Below are 21172 nucleotides of genomic sequence, written 5' to 3'. Positions count from 1 at the left end.
TCACGCTTCCGTTCTTTTTGTTGTTGTTGTTGTTGAGGTACACGGGCGTCTCACTGTTGTGGCCTCTCCCCTGCAGAGCACAGGCTCCAGGTGCACAGGCTCAGCAGCCATGGCTCATGGGCCCAGCCGCTCCACAGCATGTGGGATCTTCCCGGACCGGGGCACGAACCCGTGTCCCCTGCATCAGCAGGCGGACTCTCAACCACTGCGCCACAAGGGAAGCCCTCACTCTTCTGTTCTTTGTTTCTCAGACTCCTCTTGGCTGACTTGCCCCTTGAACCTCAGAGTTCCCTGGGGTTGAGTCCCTGGTGGACAGATGGCTCCACAAGTTCTCCATCATCTACACCCAGGCTTCAGCTGCATCTGTGTCATCCCCAAATCTCCATCTGCAGGAGCCCAGGATCCACACTTCCAACTGCTCAGTGGACATCTCCACTTGGAATGAACACGTCCAAGACAAAGAATGTGTATCCACAACCTATGTACTACTCTTTCAGACCTTGTTTCTCCATTCTCATACTTGGACACTTGGAGTCATTGAAGCTCCTTCCTCGTCACCAGCATCTAGTGGGTCACCAAATCCTCATACTCCTCTCTGCAAAACTCTCCCCATCAGCCCTCTCTACTCCATTCCCTCTAATCCCGTGCCAACCCCGGCTTGGTCATCTTTGATCTGGACCTTTGAGCAAATGCCTCACTGGTCTTCCTTCCTGCAGCCCTAGTTTCTACCCACAAACCCATCCTCCACATTACCTCCAGAATGATTTTATACACAGATCTGGTTCCATCTCTTGCCTGCTTCCTAATTCCTGATGGAATGGTCCACAGGTAACATCCAAACTCCTTAGCATAGTAATGGGCAAGGTTTCTTTTAAATTATTTGCTCATGTGCTACACTTATTGGTATTGGTTGTCCGCGGCTGCTGTAACAAATTACCACAAATTTAGTACCTTGAATGACATGAATGATTATTTTCCAGTTCTGTAGGTTAGAAGTTCAGTGTCATCTCACAGGGCTAAAATCAAGGCATCAGCAGGGCTGCGTTCCTTCTGGAGGCTCTAGAGGAGAATCTGTTTCCGTGCCTTTTCTGGAGGCAGCCTTTATTCCTTGCCTTGTGGCCCTCTCTTCCATCTACACAGCCAGCACTGTTGCATCTCTCTGATGGTTCTTCTGGAGTCCTGTCTCCCTTTGCTCGCTGGGGCTGAGCTCTGCCTGAGGCCTGAAGCGTAGTACCATTCAGGTGAGGCCCCAACCAAAGCCTCACTCTGCACCTGTTAACTTTGTCTACTTTTTAGTGTTCTGACCCATGGACCAGCCTTGTCTGAGACCAGAGCCCAGTGGGAGCTGGATGTGGACCACTCCCAGACAGAGATCCATACCATCTTATTGCCAGCAAAGCTGCCTAGAGTGCCTGGCCCTAGATCTGTGACACAGAGGGCTTGCTAATGGTCACCCCAGAATTAGACACACCGGGTCTCAAGCTCAGCTGGACTCCACAGGCCTCGCTCTGCAGGGACAGGCCCCACTCCTGTGGGGCAGAGGACTGACCAGGGCGCATTGTCCTCCAGACGGGCTGGCTCCCAGAGAGAGCGGCCGAGAGAGCAGACCTAGGGCTGCCCTTAGCTGATGGGACCCTTGGGGGTCTTGGCTTATAAGAACCACAAGGGCAAGGCCCTGGGAGAGGACAAGGGGAGGCATTGCCGGGCCAAACAAACTTCTGTTCAGAATTCCAAGTATTAACTTGACGCTCAGGACATGGCAGGGCTTGGCATTCCACGGCAGCACACCCCAACTAGTGGACAACCCCCAGTGCTGGGGAGTCAAAACCATGCCGTGATATGTACGCATCTCAGAGCTTCTTTATTCCAGATCTTCCTTCACAGGGATGAACCCAAAGGATGAAAAATCTTCCCTTTGCCTTTCCAAATAAATAGCAAATATTTACTTAGAAGCTAAGTTGAACATTTTCTCTGGAGGAGTCAGCATGTATCTGTAACTCAAGCCCCTCCCAAGATGTGTTTTATCAGCCAGCCTTTGTTGTCTTTCAGGAAAAAAATGAGTTCCGGGGGAAAAAAGCCTCTAGGGTTGTTGGCTGCTGATTTCCTAAACTGCCTCCTAAACTGACAATTCCGTGACATCTCAGGGCTGGTTCCAGAGAACACAAAGGGAAAATGCTCCACCCAAAGGCAGCATCTCTTGGACCCAAAGCAATTTTTTCCATCTCTCCCTGTCAAAACAAAACAAACAAAACAAAAAACAAAACCAAAAAAATACCACAGACACACAAAAACCAGAAACAAAAAACCCCCAAACATGGGCTTCCCTGGTGGCACAGTAGTCGAGAATCCGCCTACCAATGCAGGGGACACGGGTTCGAGCCCTGGTCTGGGAAGGTCCCACATGCCGTGGAGCAACTAAGCCCAAGTGCCACAACTACTGAGCCTGCACTCTAGAGCTCGTGAGCCACAACTACTGAGACTGCAAGCCACAACTACTGAAGCCCGTGTACCTAGAGCCCGTGCTCTGCAACAAGAGAAGCCGCTGCAGTAGAAGCCCGCTCACTGCAATGAAGAGTAGCCCCTGCTCACCGCAACTAAAAAGAAAGCCCGCACACAGCAGTGAAGACCCAACGCAGCCATAAATAAATAAATAAATAAATTTATTTATTTATTTTAAAAAAAAAGAAAACCCGAAACAAAAAGTTCTAAAAAGAACAAACCCAAAAGAAAAACAACAAAACGAAACCCAGGGCTCCTACTGTCTGAATATCATCCTTTGTGCTCCCCCTGCCCTCCCTGGATGGGAGAGTCCCAAGCAAATGAGCTTGTGTGTGTGTGTCGGGGGGGGATCCCTCCGAGGTCTGCGGTCTCAGGTGAGGACAGGGTGGCACTGGAGACCCATGGCTATGCTGCCCACAGCATAGCAGACATGCAGGCCCACAGATGGACACATTCCTGACTTCTTAGGCCAAGAAAGCAGTCAGGCTCCACGAGAGCCTGGGGACAGCACACGGTGGTGTCTGGGATCAGAACCACTACATGTGAGTTGGGACCAAACCTGGGGTGGTGGTGGCAGAGCCAGCCTCAGGGCTCATGAATGGGCACCCCAGCTTCCTCCCACTCCTTGCTGGCTTTGGTGCCTGGCCGCCTTTGCCGGTGAGGGGCAGCAGGGAGGAAGTGACTGTGAAGTCTACAGGTGTTTGAACTCTGGTAGTGACGCCGAAAACTCAGCCTCTGTGCACCAGTGCCTAATCGAATCTCGGAGACAGAGTTTTGGGTGAAGCAGAAAAGAATAACTTTATTGCTTTGCCAGGCAGAGGGGGACACAGCGGGCTCCTGCCCTCGAAAACATTGTGTCCCAACTTGGAAGGATAGGTGAGGAGTTTTACAGCAGTAGTTCAAGGGTGGGGTTGCTGACAGGATTAGGGTGTGTGCAGGGCCTGCACGCCTTTAATCTGGTCTCAGGTGGTCTCTTGATGAGCACCTCTGTTTCCTTTAATTTGGCCTCAGGTGGTCTTCTCTGGTATGAAGAATGCTAACATCTTCCATTTGTTGGGTTTTAGTTCTATAAAGAGCTCAAAGATATTGTTAATGTGTATCCCTTGAGGTGGAACAAAGACCCCAAGTCTGCGCTATAGTTTCTTGTCTGCCCCTCCCTTGTCTCTGCACACCCTCCCTTCCCTGATTAGTAACTGTTCAAATCTGCCCTTTGGAACTCAGGGAAGGTCATGGAGGCTGGAGTCTCTTCCCTACAAACAAGAAACGGAGGACTCAGGAGCCACATGGGGTCCTGCTTGGTTTCAGTACCCTAGCTTCCACAGGCCACACCCTTGGTAGGATTAGGACACAGACCCAATAACAAACCAGGAATTCTCTGGCTTATTCTCACCAGCGAGACTACAGAACGCTGGCAACAAAGCCCTCTTTTTTAGGGTTACATGCCTACCTGCTTCTCCCTCCCACTGTCTGCTGTGCCCCCAGCTCCTGAGGGGCTGTATGCAGCCCTGGCTGTGGGTAGGGTGCTCAGCTGTGCAGGACTGACGGGTATCCTGGGATGTGGGCCCTGCAGCGCTAAAACTCGAAAGTCCCAGGCAAACCAGGATGGGGTAACCCTAGGCTGCAGCCCCTGGGCCTGTCCCCTCTTTTAAGGTTATGTCCTCGGGCTGGCATTTGAGTGTGATGGTCCAGCTGTCCCCAGACCGTCAGCCAGCTTGTGCCCTGCAACAATGCCCTCAGGGAGCCCGTCCCCTGACTGGACAAGCTGGAGTGTAAAGGTGGCCCTTGCTCCCCACTCCTTGGAGGTCCATCAACCTCCAGTCAGGCTCCAGGGTCCCTCCCAGTTCCCATGATGCTCCTCATGACCCCAGCTGGCCCCTCAGTACACCTGGTCACGTCACAGAGAACTGCCCATGAACGCTCATTCCTTTTCTTACAACAGCAACAAACTGGACTGTCTCCTGGCTTCACCCCTGTGGCCCATCCATCTTTTAACCATTTAACCATTAAGTGATTTTGCCATCAAGCCAGGTGGGTGTGGGACTGCCGACCTCAGGGTTTGCTCTGTCCCATCTCCTAGGATGACCTGGGCTTTATACACAGGCCATCCCATCCTCCCTGAGGGACACTGGTGTCACAGAAGTATCCGCTTCTCCCGGTGGACCAGAGCCCTGCCAGGCTCTTGGCAAAGACTGCTGTGTCCATCCTCGTCCTCACTTTGAGGCTCTGACCAGCCGCCTCAGATTAGATTGGCCAAATGTCCCAGCCCCTTGTAACACAATGGAGAATAGGGTGATTTCTGGCTGGTCTGCCAGAGTTGTGGCTGATGAGTTGGGGCACGTTGGTTGGTGAAAGTAGGTGGGGATGGTACAGCGTATGTTGAAAGCTGGGCACGCTGAAAGCATTTGTGGGCCCCAAGAAGCCCACATACTGTCAAATATATTGAAATTTCCACATTAACTATAATTTTTTTTTGCCATAAAAATTTTGGAAAGGTTTTTATGGGTTTTTTAAAAATTATTTGACTGTATGTAACTTTGTTTTGTGATTTCTCAGCAGTCGTCCTGCATCTATAGGGATTCTTGTGAACTGAGAAAATCCATCTATTCTAATATAATTTGCAACTTGTTTACAAACATAATAACATTTTTTCTGAATTCCAAAATAATGAAGTTTATTTCATGTTATGTTTGATATCAGCTTACTTACATAACCTTGAAATTTTCTTTTCTTGGTTTTTAGCCAATAATTGTTTTTCTCAGGTCACATATATTTTCTTAGGTCCCTGAAAAACTCACCCACCTCTCATGCCAGAGTATAGAATAACTCAAAACGCCAAACTGGCTGCTAATCAGAAACTGTTGTGAGGCCAGCACCTTCAAAATGGGGCATGGAGTGGAAGGGGGAAAGGCTGTTTCCTCAGAGGCAGGGTGGGTCCACATGGAGGGCCGGCTCAGGGCTCAGCTTTCCTTGTGGGTGGAGAAGCAGGGCAGCACCTGTAGGGCTGACAGGATCGAGCAGCAGTCTCCCCCTATTCCAAGTGGCGTCTGGCTGTTAAAAGGAATGCATGAAGAGGCCATTCGATGGGCATTTTCTGAGTTTGGTAGGCTGCGGCCAGGCGAGAGAGTCTGACCCTTTGAGTCAGCCTCCGACCATCACCTGGGCCCTCCTTGCACACCTGTCCGCTCTCAACCCAGATCAAGCCTGGGCCCATTATGGTCAGAGCAGTGACAGCTGCCTCTGTGCAGGGTGCTCGGAGGGAAGGTACCTTAGGTTAATTTCCCCAAAGCAAACCCTGAGACACCAAGTGTAACAAATTTACCTGCAGCGCGTTCCCAGGAGGCACTGGGAAAGGAGTGAGCGAAGCTTGATGGGAAACAGGAAGAAGCCAAGGAGGGTGGGATTTCAGACGTGGTCCCGAGGAGGGCGGCCCCGGCCTGACCCCTAGAAGATGCTGGAGGTAATTGTCTGGGTCCCCAGAGTGTGTCCCCAACCAAGGCAAGGGGCCTGGGCTTTTGTGCTCTTAAACCCCTCGGTCATTGCTACGGGCTTCACATCCCCACTGGATGTGTAATTTTCCAGGCACTTTTGACTGTGTGTGGAGGCCGAGGACACCAGCTGCCCACCAAAGAGGAGCCACAGGGACAGGGGCAGGAAGCAACGCCTGGACAATTGGCTGGATGGGTAGGTACCGTGGCACCCTGGCAGGGTGGCCACATTTAGCAGCTATATATACAGAGCACATGTTTATTTAACATATACCAAGTACTGTGCTATGTGTGTTTGTCAAAGATTATGTCATTTAATGTTCCCCTGTGGCCTTCACCTGTGGGTGGGTGACCCCCAATATTTAGGCTAGAGCTTGGTGCTTGGGGCAAGAGCATTGCCGGCGGACCTGTTTTGACCCCAAGCTTTGCTGCCTGCTCACTTGTGGCCTTGCATGAGTTCCTTAGCCTCCCTAAGCCTCAGTTTCTTTATCTATAAAATGGGGGCAGGGGGAATAGTATCATGGAATTCAATTAAGGGGAGACAAATGAAGTGATGATTGTTCTGAGCTGAATACAGTGCTTGGTGCATAGTAAATGCCCAGTGAATAAGAGATATGCTTATTGTTGTGTGTTTAAAAAAAGTTTTTTAAATGGTGTTTTGAATGTGAGGCAGGCTTATCTCACAGGAGAGTAAATGGTGATGGAAGTTTTGAGCAGTGAAGGAAAGGTAAGAAATAGTTCTTGCAGTGGTGAAAGAATAATTTTACATTTGTGATTGGTTGATCATGGTGCTGGTCTGCCCAAAAATATTTTGCATGGAGGAGAGACAGGTAAGTAAGTTTATCCTGGGTGTGGACCTCTAGATGAATGTGATGGAGGGAGAGACACCTGCAGGGTCCTGATGAGGGTGAAGGTGGGCAAAGCAGATAGAGAAAGGAGGGGCGTGTTAGTCGTTGAAATGGAGGTTTTCCTGTGGGCGAGTTGGGAGGGGAGGGGAGACTGTGTGGCTGAGGGGAGGGAGAGGAGCGGAAGTGCTCTGGAGATTTTGAGGTTGGGGAACCCGGAAGCCAGGTGGGTTGTCTGATTCAGACCTGGGGGTCCCGCCTCAACACTTCGTGTCTTCTTTTCACTCAGTATTTGTCAGGTCTTGGAAAGCAATTACTGATACCTCTTTTTTTTTGTAAAAAAAATTGAAAAAGCTGTACCACCTGTCAACTGAAAAAAAATGCACAACTTAAAAGCTGAGAATGACGTTTTAGTCGGTGATCTTACTGAGGACTATAGCCTGGGAGACTGCCTCTCAGAAAGCTCTGAGGAACTGTTCCAAAGAGATAAGGGAGGGGCCGGGATATATAGGATGGAAAACAAAAACCAAAAAACACCTACGTAGTCGAACATCAAAAGATTACTGTGAATCACAAAAAACAGACATCCCAAGTTAATTAATTTAATGCTTTTTTTATGTATGGGAAGATGCAATACTCTGGGCTTATTGTAATCATTCCTTTGGTATACATCTTAACTACCTAGGGCCAAGTTCCTGTTTTCTTCATCCTGAATTTCTCTCTGGTAGGGGGCAGCTGCAGTGACTGACGGCTTGATGGCCACAACATCCTTTGTTTACTGATGTGGCCGGTGACATTCTTAGTCCACACACCTTTGCTCATGATTCTCAAGCCTTTGCCTCTAGCCCAGGTATCTTTTCTGCCCCATTCTCCTCTTTTCACCTGCTGCATATGCATTTCTGAAGCCAACTTGACTCTCCCCAATGCATTCTCTTCCCACTTGACTGCCTCTCCTCTCACATTTGGTAAAGCAGGTAGAGTGCCCGCTCCCTTACCTACCATATCTAATCAATTGATCACATACTAATGATCCTACCCCATTAAGACCCTCAACTATCCATTCCTTCCTCTTTGTATTCCTGACCCTGTCACTGTTCAAGTCTCTCCCAGAATTAGAGCCACAGCCTCTCCACTGCTCTCCTTGCCTCCGATTTCACATCCCACATTATACCCAAGCATTTCTCCCCCTTGAAGACAAAGTGGTCTTTTAACTCTTTGAGTTATATTCCTACCTAGCAAGCTTAGATTATGTTTGGGACAACAGTGGTGGAACATTTCCTAATCTCCTGATAAATTAAAACTCCCATCCATTGTGTGTCCTTTAATTGATGCCTAGTCTTCCTGAGGTATATTGGGAAGGAAAAGAAAACTTAGAAATTCAGGTTTTGTGTTCTTTCTTTGTACTTTCCATATCATTTTACTAATGCTAAATGCCATTTATTGAGTACTTACTATGGACCAGTCACTATGCAAAAGTTTTATGGGTCTTATTTTATTTAAGCCTCAAAACAACTCTGTGAGGTAGGCTAAATTATTATTCTCATTTAAAAAAAAATAGAGCTAATGAGATGACATTGCCCAAGGTCATATCACTAGAAAGCGATGGAACTAGGATTCAATAAAATTCAGGTCTGTTTGAGAAAGTTGTGTTCTTAATACACTTAATGCCTCTATCATCACAATAAATTTCAGTGTTTTGCAGGGTGGATTGGGAGCTTAATGTGAATTTAGTTCAGGAGTTTTATGGCTTCAGGTCTTACATTTAAGTCTTTAATTCATTTTGGGTTAATTTTTGTGTATGGTTTAAGATAGTGGTCTAGTTTAATTTTTTTGCATGTGGCTGTCCAGTTTTTTTCAGAACTATTTATTGAAGAGACTGTCCTTCCCCACTATATATTCTTGGTTCCTTTATCATAAATTAATGGACCATAAATTCATGGGTTTTTTTCTGGGCTCTCTATTCAATTCCATTGATCTATGTGTCTATTTTTATACCAGCACCATATGGTTTTAACTACTATAACTTTGTAATGTAGCTTGAAATCAGGGAGCATGATGTCTTTAGCTTTGTTGTACTTTCTCAAGATTGCTTTAGCTACTTGGGGTCTTTTGCGATTCCACACACATTTTAGGATTTTAGGTTTGTTCTATTTCTGTGAAAAATGCCACTGAAATTTTGATAGGGGTTGCATTGAATCTTAGGTAGCTTTGGTTAGTGTGGACATTTAAACAGTATTCTGCCAATCCACAAGTACAGAATATCTTTCCATTTATTTGTGTCTTTTATCAATGTCTTATAGTTTTCAGTGTGTAGTTCTTTCACCTCCTTGGTTAAATTTATTTCTAGGTATTTTATTCCTTTTTTTAATATTAACTTTTTAAAGTTAATTTTTATTTTATATTGGAGTATAGTTGATTTACAATATTGTGTTAGTTTCAGGTGTACAACAAAGTGATTCAGTTATATATATATATAAATATATATATATATATATATATATATATATATATATATATATCTGTTCTTTTTCAGATTCTTTTCCCATATAGGTTATCACAGAATATTGAGTAGAGTTCCTTGTGCTATATAGTAGGTCCTTGTTGATTATCTATTTTATATATAATATAAAATATTATATATTATATCTGTTTTTGTGCCAATACCATACACTTTGATGACTGTAGTTTTGTAGTATAGTCTGAACTCAGGGAACCTGATTCCTCTAGCATTATTTTTCTTTCTCAGGATTGCTTTGGCTATTTGGGGTCTTTTGTATTTCCATACAAATTAAAAAATTTTTTGTTCTAGTTCTGTGAAAAATGCCATTGGTAATTTGATAGGGATTACATTGAATCTGTAGATTGCCTTGGGTAGTATAGTCATTTTGACAATATTGATTCTTCCAATCCAAGAACATGCTATATCTTTCCATCTGTTTGTGTTATCTTCCATTTCTTTCATCAGTGTAGTATAGTTTTCAGAGTACAGGCCTTTTGCCTCCTTAGGTAAGTTTATTCCTAGGTATTTTTATACTTTTTGATGTGATGGTGAATGGGATTGTTTCCTTAATTTCTCTTTCTGATCTTTCTTTTTTAGTGTATAGCAATGGAAGAGATTTCTGTGCATTAATTTTGTATCCTGCAACTTTACTAAATTCATTTATGAGCTTTAGTAGTTTTCTGTTTGCATCTTTAGGATTTTCTATAGTACCATGTAGTACCATGTCATCTGCAAACAGTGACAGTTTTACTTCTTTCCTTCCAATTTGTATTCCTTTTATTTATTTTTCTTCTCTGATCGCCGTGGCTAGGACTTCCAAAACTATGTTGAATAGAAGTGGCAAGAGTGGGTATCCTTGTCTTGTTCCTGATCTTAGAGGAGATGCTTTCAGTTTTTCACCATTGAGTATGATGTTAGTTGTGGGTTTGTTGTATATGGCCTTTATTATGTTGAGGTAAGTTCCCACTATGCCCACTTTCTGGAAAGTTTTTATCATAAATGGGTGTTGAATTTTGTCAAAAGCTTTTTCTGCATCTATTGAGATGATCATATAGTTTTATTCTTCAATTTGTTGATGTGCTGTATCACACTGATTGATTTGTGTATATTGAAAAACCTTTGCATCCCTGGGATAAGTCCCACTTGATCAGGGTGTATGATCCTTTTAATGTGCTGTTGGATTCTGTTTGCTAGTATTTTGTTGAGGATTTTTGCATCTATATTTATCAGTGATATTGGCCTGTAATTTTCTTTTTTGTGATATCTTTGTCTGGCTTTGGTATCAGGTTGATGGTGGCCTCATAGAATGAATTTGGGAGTTTTCCTTCCACTGCAATTTTTTGGAAGACTTTCAGAAACATAGGTGTTTCTTCTCTAAGCATTTCATAGCATTCACCTGTGAAGCCATCTGGTCGTGGACTTTGTTAGAAGTTTTAAAATCAGTTTTAATTGCAGTATTTGTGATTTGTCTGTTCATATTTTCTATTTCTTCCTGGTTCAGTCTTGGAAGATTGTACCTTTCTAAGAATTTGTCCATTTCTTTTTTTTATTTTTATAAATTTCTTTTTTTATTTTTGGCTGTGTTGGGTCTTCATTGCTGTGCACGGGCTTTCTCTTGTTGTGGTAAGCAGGGGCTACTCTTCATTGCGGTGTGCAGGCTTCTCATTGTCATGGCTTCTCTTGTTGCAGAGCACAGGCTCTGGGCATGAGGGCTTCAGTAGTTGTGGCATGTGGACTCAGTAGTTGTGGCTTGCGGGCTCTAGAGCGCAGGCTCAGTAGTTGTGGGGCACAGGCTTAGTTGCTCCGTGGCATGTGGGATCTTCCCAGGCCAGGGCTCGAACCCGTGTCCCCTGCATTGACAGGCAGGTTCGTAACCACTGCGCCACCAGGGAAGCCCTGTCCATTTCTTTTAGGTTGTCCATTTTATTGGCATATAGTCGCTTGTAGTAGTCTCTTATGATCCTTTGTATTTCTGCAGTGTCTGTTGTAACTTCTTTTTCATTCCTAATTTTATGGTTTTGAGCCCTCTCCCTTTATTTTCTCGATGAGTCTGGCTAGAGGTTTTCAACTTCGTTTATTTTTTCAAAGAACCAGCTTTTAGTTTCATTGATCTTTGCTATTGTTTTCTTCATTTCTACTTCATTTATTTCTGCTCTGATCTTTCTGATTTCTTTCATTCTACTAACATTGGGTTTTGTTCGTTCTTCTTTCTCTAGTTGCTTGAGGTGTAGGGTTAGGTTGTTTATTTCAGATTTTTCCTGTTTCCTGAGGTAAGATTGTATTGCTATAAACTTCCCTCTTAGAACTGCTTTTGCCACATCCCATAGTTTTGGGTCCTTGTGTTTTCGTTTTCATTTGTCTCTAGGTACTTTTTTTGGGATTTCCTCTTTGATTTCTACAGTGATCCATTGGTTGCTTTTTTTTTTTTTAACATCTTTATTGGGGTATAATTGCTTTACAATGGTGTGTTAGTTTCTGCTTTACAACAAAGTGAATCAGCCATACATATACACATGTTCCCATATCTCCTCCCTCTTGCGTCTCTCTCCCTCCCACCTTCCCCATCCCACCCCTCCAGGCAGTCACAAAGCACCGAGCTGATATCCCTGTGCTATGCGGCTGCTTCCCACTAGCTATCTACCTTACGTTTGGTAGTGTATATATGTCCATGCCTCTCTCTCGCTCTGTCACAGCTCACCCTTCCCCCTCCCCATATCCTCAAGTCTGTTCTCCAGTAGGTCTGTGTCTTTATTCCTGTCTTACACCTAGGTTCTTCATGACATTTTTTTTATTAAATTCCATATATATGTGTTAGCATACGGTATTTTTCTTTCTCTTTCTGACTTACTTCACTCTGTATGACAGACTCTAGGTCTATCCACCTCATTACAAATAGCTCAATTTCGTTTCTTTTTATGGCTGAGTAATATTCCATTGTATATATGTGCCACATCTTCTTTATCCATTCATCCAATGATGGGCACTTAGGTTGTTTTCATCTCTGGGCTATTGTAAATAGAGCTGCAATGAACATTTTGGTACATGACTCTTTTTGAATTTTGGTTTTCTCAGGGTATATGCCCAGTAGTGGGATTGCTGGGTCATATGGTAGTTCTATTTGTAGTTTTTTAAGGAACCTCCATACTGTTCTCCATAATGGCTGTACCAATTCACATTCCCACCAGCAGTGCAAGAGTGTTCCCTTTTCTCCACATCCTCTCCAGCATTTATTGTTTCTAGATTTTTTTGAGGATAGCCGTTCTGACCAGTGTGAGATGATATCTCATTGTAGTTTTGATTTGCATTTCCCTAATGATTAATGATGTTGAGCATTCTTTCATGTGTTTGTTGGCAGTCTGTATATTTTCTTTGGAGAAATGTCTATTTAGGTCTTCTGCCCAATTTTGGATTGGGTTGTTTGTTTTTTTGTTATTGAGCTGCTTGTAAATATGGAAATCAATCCTTTGTCAGTTGTTTCATTTGCAAATATTTTCTCCCATTCTGAGGGTTGTCTTTTGGTCTTCTTTATGGTTTCCTTTGCTGTGCAAAAGCTTTGAAGTTTCATTAGGTCCCATTTGTTTATTTTTGTTTTTATTTCCATTTCTCTAGGAGGTGGGTCAAAAAGGATCTTGCTGTGATTTATGTCATAGACTGTTCTGCCTATGTTTTCCTTTAAGAGTTTGATAGTTTCTGGCCTTACATTTAGGTCTTTAATCCATTTTGAGCTTATTTTTGTGTATGGTGTTAGGGAGTGATCTAATCTCATACTTTTACATGTAGCTGTCCAGTTTTCCCAGCACCACTTATTGAAGAGGCTGTCCTTTCTCCACTGTACATTCCTGCCTCCTTTATCAAAGATAAGGTGACCATATGTGTGTGGGTTTATCTCTGGGCTTTCTATCCTGTTCCATTGATCTATCTTCCTGTTTTTGTGCCAGTACCATACTGTCTTGATTACTGTAGCTTTGTAGTATAGTCTGAAGTCAGGGAGCCTGATTCATCCAACTCCGTTTTTCATTCTCAAGATTGCTTTGGCTATTCGGGGTCTTTTGTGTTTCCATACAAATTGTGAAATTTTTTGTTCTAGTTCAGTGAAAAATGCCAGTGATAGTTTGATAGGGATTGCATTGAATCTGTAGATTGCTTTGGGTAGTGGAGTCATTTTCACAATGTTGATTCTTCCAATCCAAGAACATATATATATGTATATTTCTCCATCTCTCTGTATCATCTTTAAATTCTTTCATGAGAGTCATTTTCACATTGTTGATTCTTCCAATCCAAGAACATATATATATGTATATCTCTCCATCTATTTGTATCATTTTTAATTTCTTTCATCAGTGTCTTATAATTTTCTGCATACAGGTCTTTTGTCTCCTTAGGTAGGTTTATTCCTAGATTTTTTATTCTTTTTGTTGCAGTGGTAAATGGGAGTGTTTCCTTGATTTCACTTTCAGATTTTTCATCATTAGTGTATAGGAATGCCAGAGATTTCTGTGCATTAATTTTGTATCCTGCTACTTTACCAGATTCATTGATTAGCTCTAGTTGTTTTCTGGTAGCATCTTTAGGATTCTCTATGTATAGTATCATGTCATCTGCAAACAGTGACAGCTTTACTTCTTCTTTTCCCATTTAGATTCCTTTTATTTCCTTTTCTTCTCTGATTGCTGTGGCTAAAACTTCCAAAACTATATTGAATAAGAGTGGTGAGAGTAGGCAACCTTGTCTTGTTCCTGATCTTAGTGGAAATGCTTTCAGTTTTTCACCATTGAGGATGATGTTAGCTGTGGGTTTGTCATATATGGCCTTTATTATGTTGAGGAAAGTTCCCTCTATGCCTACTTTCTGCAGGGTTTTTATCATAAATGGGTGTTGAATTTTGTCAAAAGCTTTCTCTGCATCTATTGAGATGATCATATGGTTTTTCTTCTTCAGTTTGTTAATATGGTTTATCACGTTGATAGATTTGCGTATATTGAAGAATCCTTGCATTTCTGGAATAAACCCCACTTGATCATGGTGTATGATCCGTTTAATGTGCTGTTGGATTCTGTTTGCTAGAATTTTGTTGAGGATTTTTGCATCTATGTTCATCAGTGATATTGGCCTGTAGTTTTCTTTCTTTGTGACATCCTTGTCTGGTTTTGGGATCAAGGTGATGGTGGCCTCGTAGAATGAATTTGGGAGTGTTCCTCCCTCTGCTATATTTTGGAAGAGTTTGAGAAGGATAGGTGTTAGCTCTTCTCTAAATGTTTGATAGAATTCACCTGTGAAGCCATCTGGTCCTGGGCTATTGCTTGTTGGAAGATTTTTAATCACAGTTTCAATTTCAGTGCTTGTGATTGGTCTGTTCATATTTTCTATTTCTTCCTGATTCAGTCTTGGCAGGTTGTGCATTTCTAAGAATTTGTCCATTTCTTCCAGGTTGTCCATGTTATTGGCATAGAGTTGCTTGTAGTAATCTCTCATGATCTTTTGTATTTCTGCAGTGTCAGTTGTTACTTCTCCTTTTTCATTTCTAATACTATTGATTTGAGTCTTCTTCCTTTTTTTCTTGATGAGTCTGGCTAATGGTTTATCTATTTTGTTTATCTTCTCAAAGAACCAGCTTTTAGTTTTATTGATCTTTGCTCTTGTTTCCTTCATTTCTTTTTCATTTATTTCTGATCTGATTGTTATGATTTCTTTCCTTCTGCTAACTTTGGTTTTTTTTTGTTCTTCTTTCTCTAATTGCTTTAGGTGCAAGGTTAGGTTGTTTATTCAAGATGTTTCCTGTTTCTTAAGGTGGGCTTGTATTGCTGTAAACTTCCCTCTTAGAACTGCTTTTGCTGCATCCCATAGGTTTTGGGTCATCGTGTCTCCATTGTCATTTGTTTCTAGGTATTTTTTGATTTCCTCTTTGATTTCTTCAGTGATCACTTCTTTATTAAGTAGTGTATTGTTTAGCCTCCATGTGTTTGTATTTTTTACAGATCTTTTCCTGTAATTGATACCTAGTCTCATGGTGTTGTGGTCGGAAAAGATACTTGATACAATTTCAATTTTCTTAAATTTACCAAGGCTTGATTTGTGACCCAAGATATGATCTATCCTGGAGGATGTTCCATGAGTACTTGAGAAAAATGTGTATTCTGTTGTTTTTGGATGGAGTGTCCTATAAATATCAATTAAGTCCATCTTGTTTAATGTATCATTTAAAGCTTGTGTTTCCTTATTTATTTTCATTTTGGATGATGTGTCCATTGATGAAAGTGGGATGTTAAAGTCCCCTACTATGAATGTGTTACTGTCGATTTCCCCTTTTATGGCTGTTAGTATTTGCCTTATGTATTGAGGTGCTCCTATGTTGGGTGCATAAATATTTACAATTGTTATATCTTCTTCTTGGATCGATCCCTTGATCATTATGTAATGTCCTTCTTTGTCTCTTCTAATAGTCTTTATTTTAAAGTCTATTTTGTCTGATATGAGAATTGCTACTCCAGCTTTCTTTTGATTTCCATTTGCATGGAATATCTTTTTCCATCCCCTTACTTTCAGTCTGTATGTGTCTCTAGGTCTGAAGTGGGTCTCTTGTAGACAGCATATATATGGGTCTTATTTTTGTATCTATTCAGCCAATCTGTGTCTTTTGGTGGGAGCATTTAGTCCATTTACATTTAAGGTAATTATCGATATGTATGTTCCCATTCCCATTTTCTAAATTGTTTTGGGTTCGTTATTATAGGTCTTTTCCTTCCCTTGTGTTTCTTGCCTAGAGAAGTTCCTTTGGCATTTGTTGTAAAGCTGGTTTGGTGGTGCTGAACTCTCTCATCTTTTGCTTGTCTGTAAAGGTTTTAATTTCTCCATCAAATCTGAATGAGATCCTTGCTGGGTAGAATAATCTTGGTTGCAGATTTTTCTCCTTCATCACTTTCAGTATGTCCTGCCACTCCCTTCTGGCTTGCAAAGTTTCTGCTGAAAGATCAGCTGTTAACAATATGGGGATTCCCTTGTGTGTTATTTGTTGTTTTTCCCTTGCTGCTTTTAATATGTTTTCTTTGTATTTAATTTTTGACAGGTTGATTAATATGTGTCTTGGAATATTTCTCCTTGGATTTATCCTGTATGGGACTCTCTGTGCTTCCTGGACTTGATTAACTATTTCCTTTCCCATATTAGGGAAGTTTTCAACTATAATCTCTTCAAATATTTTCTCAGTCCCTTTCTTTTTCTCTTCTTCTGGAACCCCTATAATTCGAATATTGGTGCCTTTAATGTTGTCCCAGAGGTCTCTGAGACTGTCCTCAGTTCTCTTCATTCTTTTTTCTTTATTCTGCTCTGCAGTAGTTATTTCCACTATTTTATCTTCCAGGTCACTTATCCGTTCTGCCTCAGTTATTCTGCTATTGATCCCATCTAGAGTATTTTTCATTTCATTTATTGTGTTGTTCATCATAGTTTGTTTCATTTTTACTTCTTCTAGGTCCTTGTTAAATGTTTCTTGCATTTTGTCTATTCTATTTCCAAGATTTTGGATCATCTTTACTGTCATTATTCTGAATTCTTTTTCAGGTAGACTGCCTATTTCCTCTTCATCTGTTAGGTCTGGTGGGTTTTTATCTTGCTCCTTCATCTGCTGTGTGTTTTTCTGTCTTCTCATTTTGCTTATCTTACTGTGTTTGGGGTCTCCTTTTTGCAGGCTGCAGGTTCGTAGTTCCCATTGTTTTTGGTGTATGTCTCCAGTGGCTAAGGTTGGTTCAATGGGTTGTGTAGGCTTCCTGGTGGAGGGGATTAGTGCCTGTGTTCTGGTGGATGAGGCTGGATCTTGTCTCTCTGGTGGGCAGGTTCACGTCTGGTGGTGTGTTTTGGGGTGTCTATGGACTTATTATGATTTTAGGCAGCCTCTCTGCTAATGGGTAGTGTTGTGTTCCTGTCTTGCTAGTTGTTTGGCATAGGGTGTCCAGCACTGTAGCTTGCTGGTCGTTGAGTGAAGCTGGGTGCTGGTGTTGAGATCTCTGGGAGATTTTTGCCGTTTGATATTATGTGGAGCTGGGAGGTCTCTTGTGGGCTGTGTCCTGAAGTTGGCTCTCCCACCTCAGAGGCACAGCACTGACTCCTGGCTGCGGCACCAAGAGCCTTTCATCCAGACGGCTCAGAATAAAAGGGAGAAAAAGTAGAGAGAAAGAATTAGTAGAAGTAGGAGGAAAGAAAGAAAGAAAGGAAGGAAGGAAGGAAGGGAAGGAAGGAAGAAAGAAATAAAGAAGGAAAGAAAGAAAGGAGGGAGGGAGGAAGGAAGGAAAGAGGGAAGGAAGGAAAAAGAAAGAAAGAAAGAAGATACAGTAAAATAAAATAAAGTAAAATATAATACATTTATTAAATTAAAAAATAATTATTAAGAAAACAAAACAAAAAAACAACAACAGAAAAACGGACAGATAGAACCTTAGGACAAATGGTGGAAGCAAAGCTATACAGACATAATCTCACACAGAAGCATACACATACACCCTCACAAAAAGAGGAAAAGGGGAAAGAATAGTAAATCTTGCTCTCAAAGTCCAACTCCTCAATTTGGGATGATTTGTTGTCTATTCAGGTATTCCACAGATGCAGGGTACATCAAGTTGATTGTGGAGCTTTAATCCGCTGCTCCTGAGGCTGCTGGGAGAGATTTCCTTTTCTCTTCTTTGTTCTCACAGCTCCCGGGGCTCAGCTTTGGATTTGGCCTCGCCTCTGCGTGTAGGTCGCTGGAGTGTAGGTCGCTGCGTGTAGGTCCCTGCGTGTAGATCGCTGTTTTTTGCCCAGACAGGACAGGGTTAAAGGAGCCGCTGATTCGGGGGCTCTGGCTCACTCAGGCCGGGGGGAGGGAGGGGCGCGGAGTGCGGGGCGAACCTGTGGCGGCAGAGGCCAGCGTGATGTTGCACCAGCCTGAGGCCCGCCGTGCGTTCTCCCGGGGAAGTTGTCCCTGGATCCCGGGACCCTGGCAGTGGCGGGCTGCACAGGCTCCCCGGAAGAGGGGTGTGGATAGTTGACCTGTGCTCGCACACAGGCCCCTTAGTGGCGGCAGCAGCAGGCTTAGCCTCTCCCGCCCGTCTCTGGGGTCCGCGCTTTTATCCGCGGCTCGCGCCCGTCTCTGGGGTCTGTGCTTTTAGCCACGGCTCGCGCCCATCTCTGGAGCTCCTTTAAGCAGCGTTCTTCATCATCTCTCCTCCTGCACCAGGAAACAAAGAGGGAAGAAAAAGTCTCTTGCCTCTTCGGCAGCTCCAGACTTTTCCTGGACTCCCTCCCGGCTAGCCGTGGTGCACTAACCCCTTCAGGCTGTGTTCACGCAGCCAACCCCAGTCCTCGCCCTGCGCTCCGACCAAAGCCTGAACCTCAGCTCGCAGCCCCGCCCGCCCAGACAAGCCTCTCGGGCTGGTGCGTGCCGGTCGGCACCGATCCTCTGTGCGGGAATCTCCCCGCTTTGCCCTCCGCACCTCTGTTGCTGTGCTCTCCTCCGCGGCTTCGAAGCTCCCCCCTCCGCCACTTGCAGTCTCCGCCCGTGAAGGGGCTTCCTAGTGTGTGGAAACCTTTCTTCCTTCACAGCTTCCTCCCACTGGTGCAGGTCCCGTCCCTATTCTTTTGTCTCTGTTGTTTCTTTTGCCCTACCCAGGTACGTGGGGAGTTTCTTGCCTTTTGGGAGGTCTGAGGTCTTCTGCCAGCATTCAGTAGGTGTTCTGTAGGAGTTGCTCCACGTGTAGATGTATTTCTGGTGTATCTGTGGGGAGGAAGGTGATCTCCGCGTCTTACTCTTCCGCCGTCTTCCCCTCCGCCCCCCCATTGGTTGTTTAGTAACATATTGTTTAGCCTCCACGTGTTTGTGTTTTTTACAGGTTTTTTCTTGTAGTTGATTTTTAATCTCATAGCATTGTGGTCAGAAAATATGCTTGATATGATTTCAATTTTCTTAAATTTACTGAGGCTTGATTTGTGTGACCCAAGATGTGATCTATCCTGCAGAATGTTCCATGTGCACTTGAGAAGAAAGTGTATTCGGCTTTCGGATGGAATGTCCTATAAATATCAGTAATGTCTATCTTGTCTATTGTGTCATTTAAAGCTTGTGTTTCCTTATTATTGATTTTCTGTCTGGATGATCTGTCCATTGGTGTAAGTGGGCTGTTAAAATCCCCCACTATTATTGTGTTACTGTTGATTTCTCCTTTTATGATTCTTAGCATTTGCCTTATATGTTGAGGAGCTCCTATGTTGGGTGCATATATATTTGCAATTGTTATATTTTCTACTTGGATTGATCCCTTGATCATTATGTAGTGTCCTTCTTTGTCTCTTGTAACAGTCTTTATTTTAAAGTCTATTTTGTCTGATATGAGTATTGCTACTCCAGCTTTCTTCTGATTTCCATTTGTATGGAATATCTTTTTCCACCCCCTCACTTTCAGTCTGTATGCATCCCTAGATCTGAAGTGGGTCTCTTGTAGACAGCATACATATGGGTCTTGTTTTTGTATGCATTCAACCAGTCTATGTCTTTTGGTTGCAGCATTTAATCTGTTTACATTTAAGATAATTATTGATATGTATGTTCATATTGCCATTTTGTTAATTATTTTGGATCTGTTTTTGTAGGTCTTTTTTCTTCCTCTTTTGTTCTCTTCTCCTGTGATTTGGTGGCTATCGTTAGCATTGTGTTGGATTGATTTTTCTTTTTTGTGTATGTACCTATTGTAGATTTTTGGTTTGTGGTTACCATGAGGTTTTGATATAGCAGTCTATATGTATACAAGATTGTTTTAAAGTTTCTGGTCTCTTAATTTCAAAGAGACTTCCAATATCCTGCATTTGTCCTCTCCTCTTCTCATTATTGCTGGCTTTGGTATTGTACTTGCGTGTGGATGATTTCCTACCTTAACTGTATGTTTGCCTTTACTGGTGAGCTTTCCCATTTGTAATTTTCTTGTTTCTACTTGTGGTCTTTTCTGCCTAGAGGAGTTCCTTTAGCATTTGTTGTAAAGCTGGTTTGGTGGTGCTGAATTCTTTTACATTTTGCTTGTATGTAAAGTTTTCGATTTCTCTGTCGAGTCTGAATGAGAGCCTTGGTAGGTAGAGTATTCTTGGTTGTAGGGTTTTCCCTTTCATCACTTTAAATATATTGTGCCACTCCCTTCTGGCCAGCAGAGTTTCTGCTGAAAAATCAGCTGATAGCCTTATGGGGGTTTCCTTGTATGTTATTTGTTGCTTTTTCCTTGTTGCTTTTAATATTTATCTTTGTCTTTAATTTTTGTCAGTTTGATTAATATGTGTCTAGACGTGTTCCTCCTTGGGTTTATCCTGTATGGGACTCGCTGCATTTCCTGGACTTGAGTGATTCCTTTCCCATGTTAGGGAAGTTTTCTGCTATTATCTCTTCAAATATTTTTTTCGTCTCTTTCTCTCTCTCTTCTCCTTCTGGCACCCCTATAATGTGAATGTTGATGCATTTAATATTGCCCCGGAGGTCTCTGAGATTGTCCTCATTTCTATTCATTCTTTTCTCTTTTCTCTGTTCCATGGCAATGATTTCCACCAGTCTGTCTTCCAGCTCACTTATTCATTCTTCTGCCTCATTAATTCTGTTACTGATACCTTCTAGTGTATTTTTCATTTCAGTTATTTTATTATTTATCCCTCTTTGTTCTTTAAATCTTGTAGCTCTTTCTTAAACATTTCTTGTATCTTCATGGTCTGTGCCTCCATTCTTTTTCTGAGATCTTGGATCATCTTTACTATCATTACTCTGAATTTTCTTTCTGGTAGATTGCCTATCACCCCTTCATTTATTTGTTCTTCTGGGGTTTTACCTTGTTTCTTCATCT

The sequence above is a fragment of the Orcinus orca genome, chromosome 3 (genome assembly GCF_937001465.1).
Source record: "Orcinus orca chromosome 3, mOrcOrc1.1, whole genome shotgun sequence".
Lineage (NCBI taxonomy): Eukaryota > Metazoa > Chordata > Mammalia > Artiodactyla > Delphinidae > Orcinus > Orcinus orca.
The sequence above is the reverse complement of the archived record's forward strand: the minus strand, read 5'-3'. Positions refer to the sequence as shown.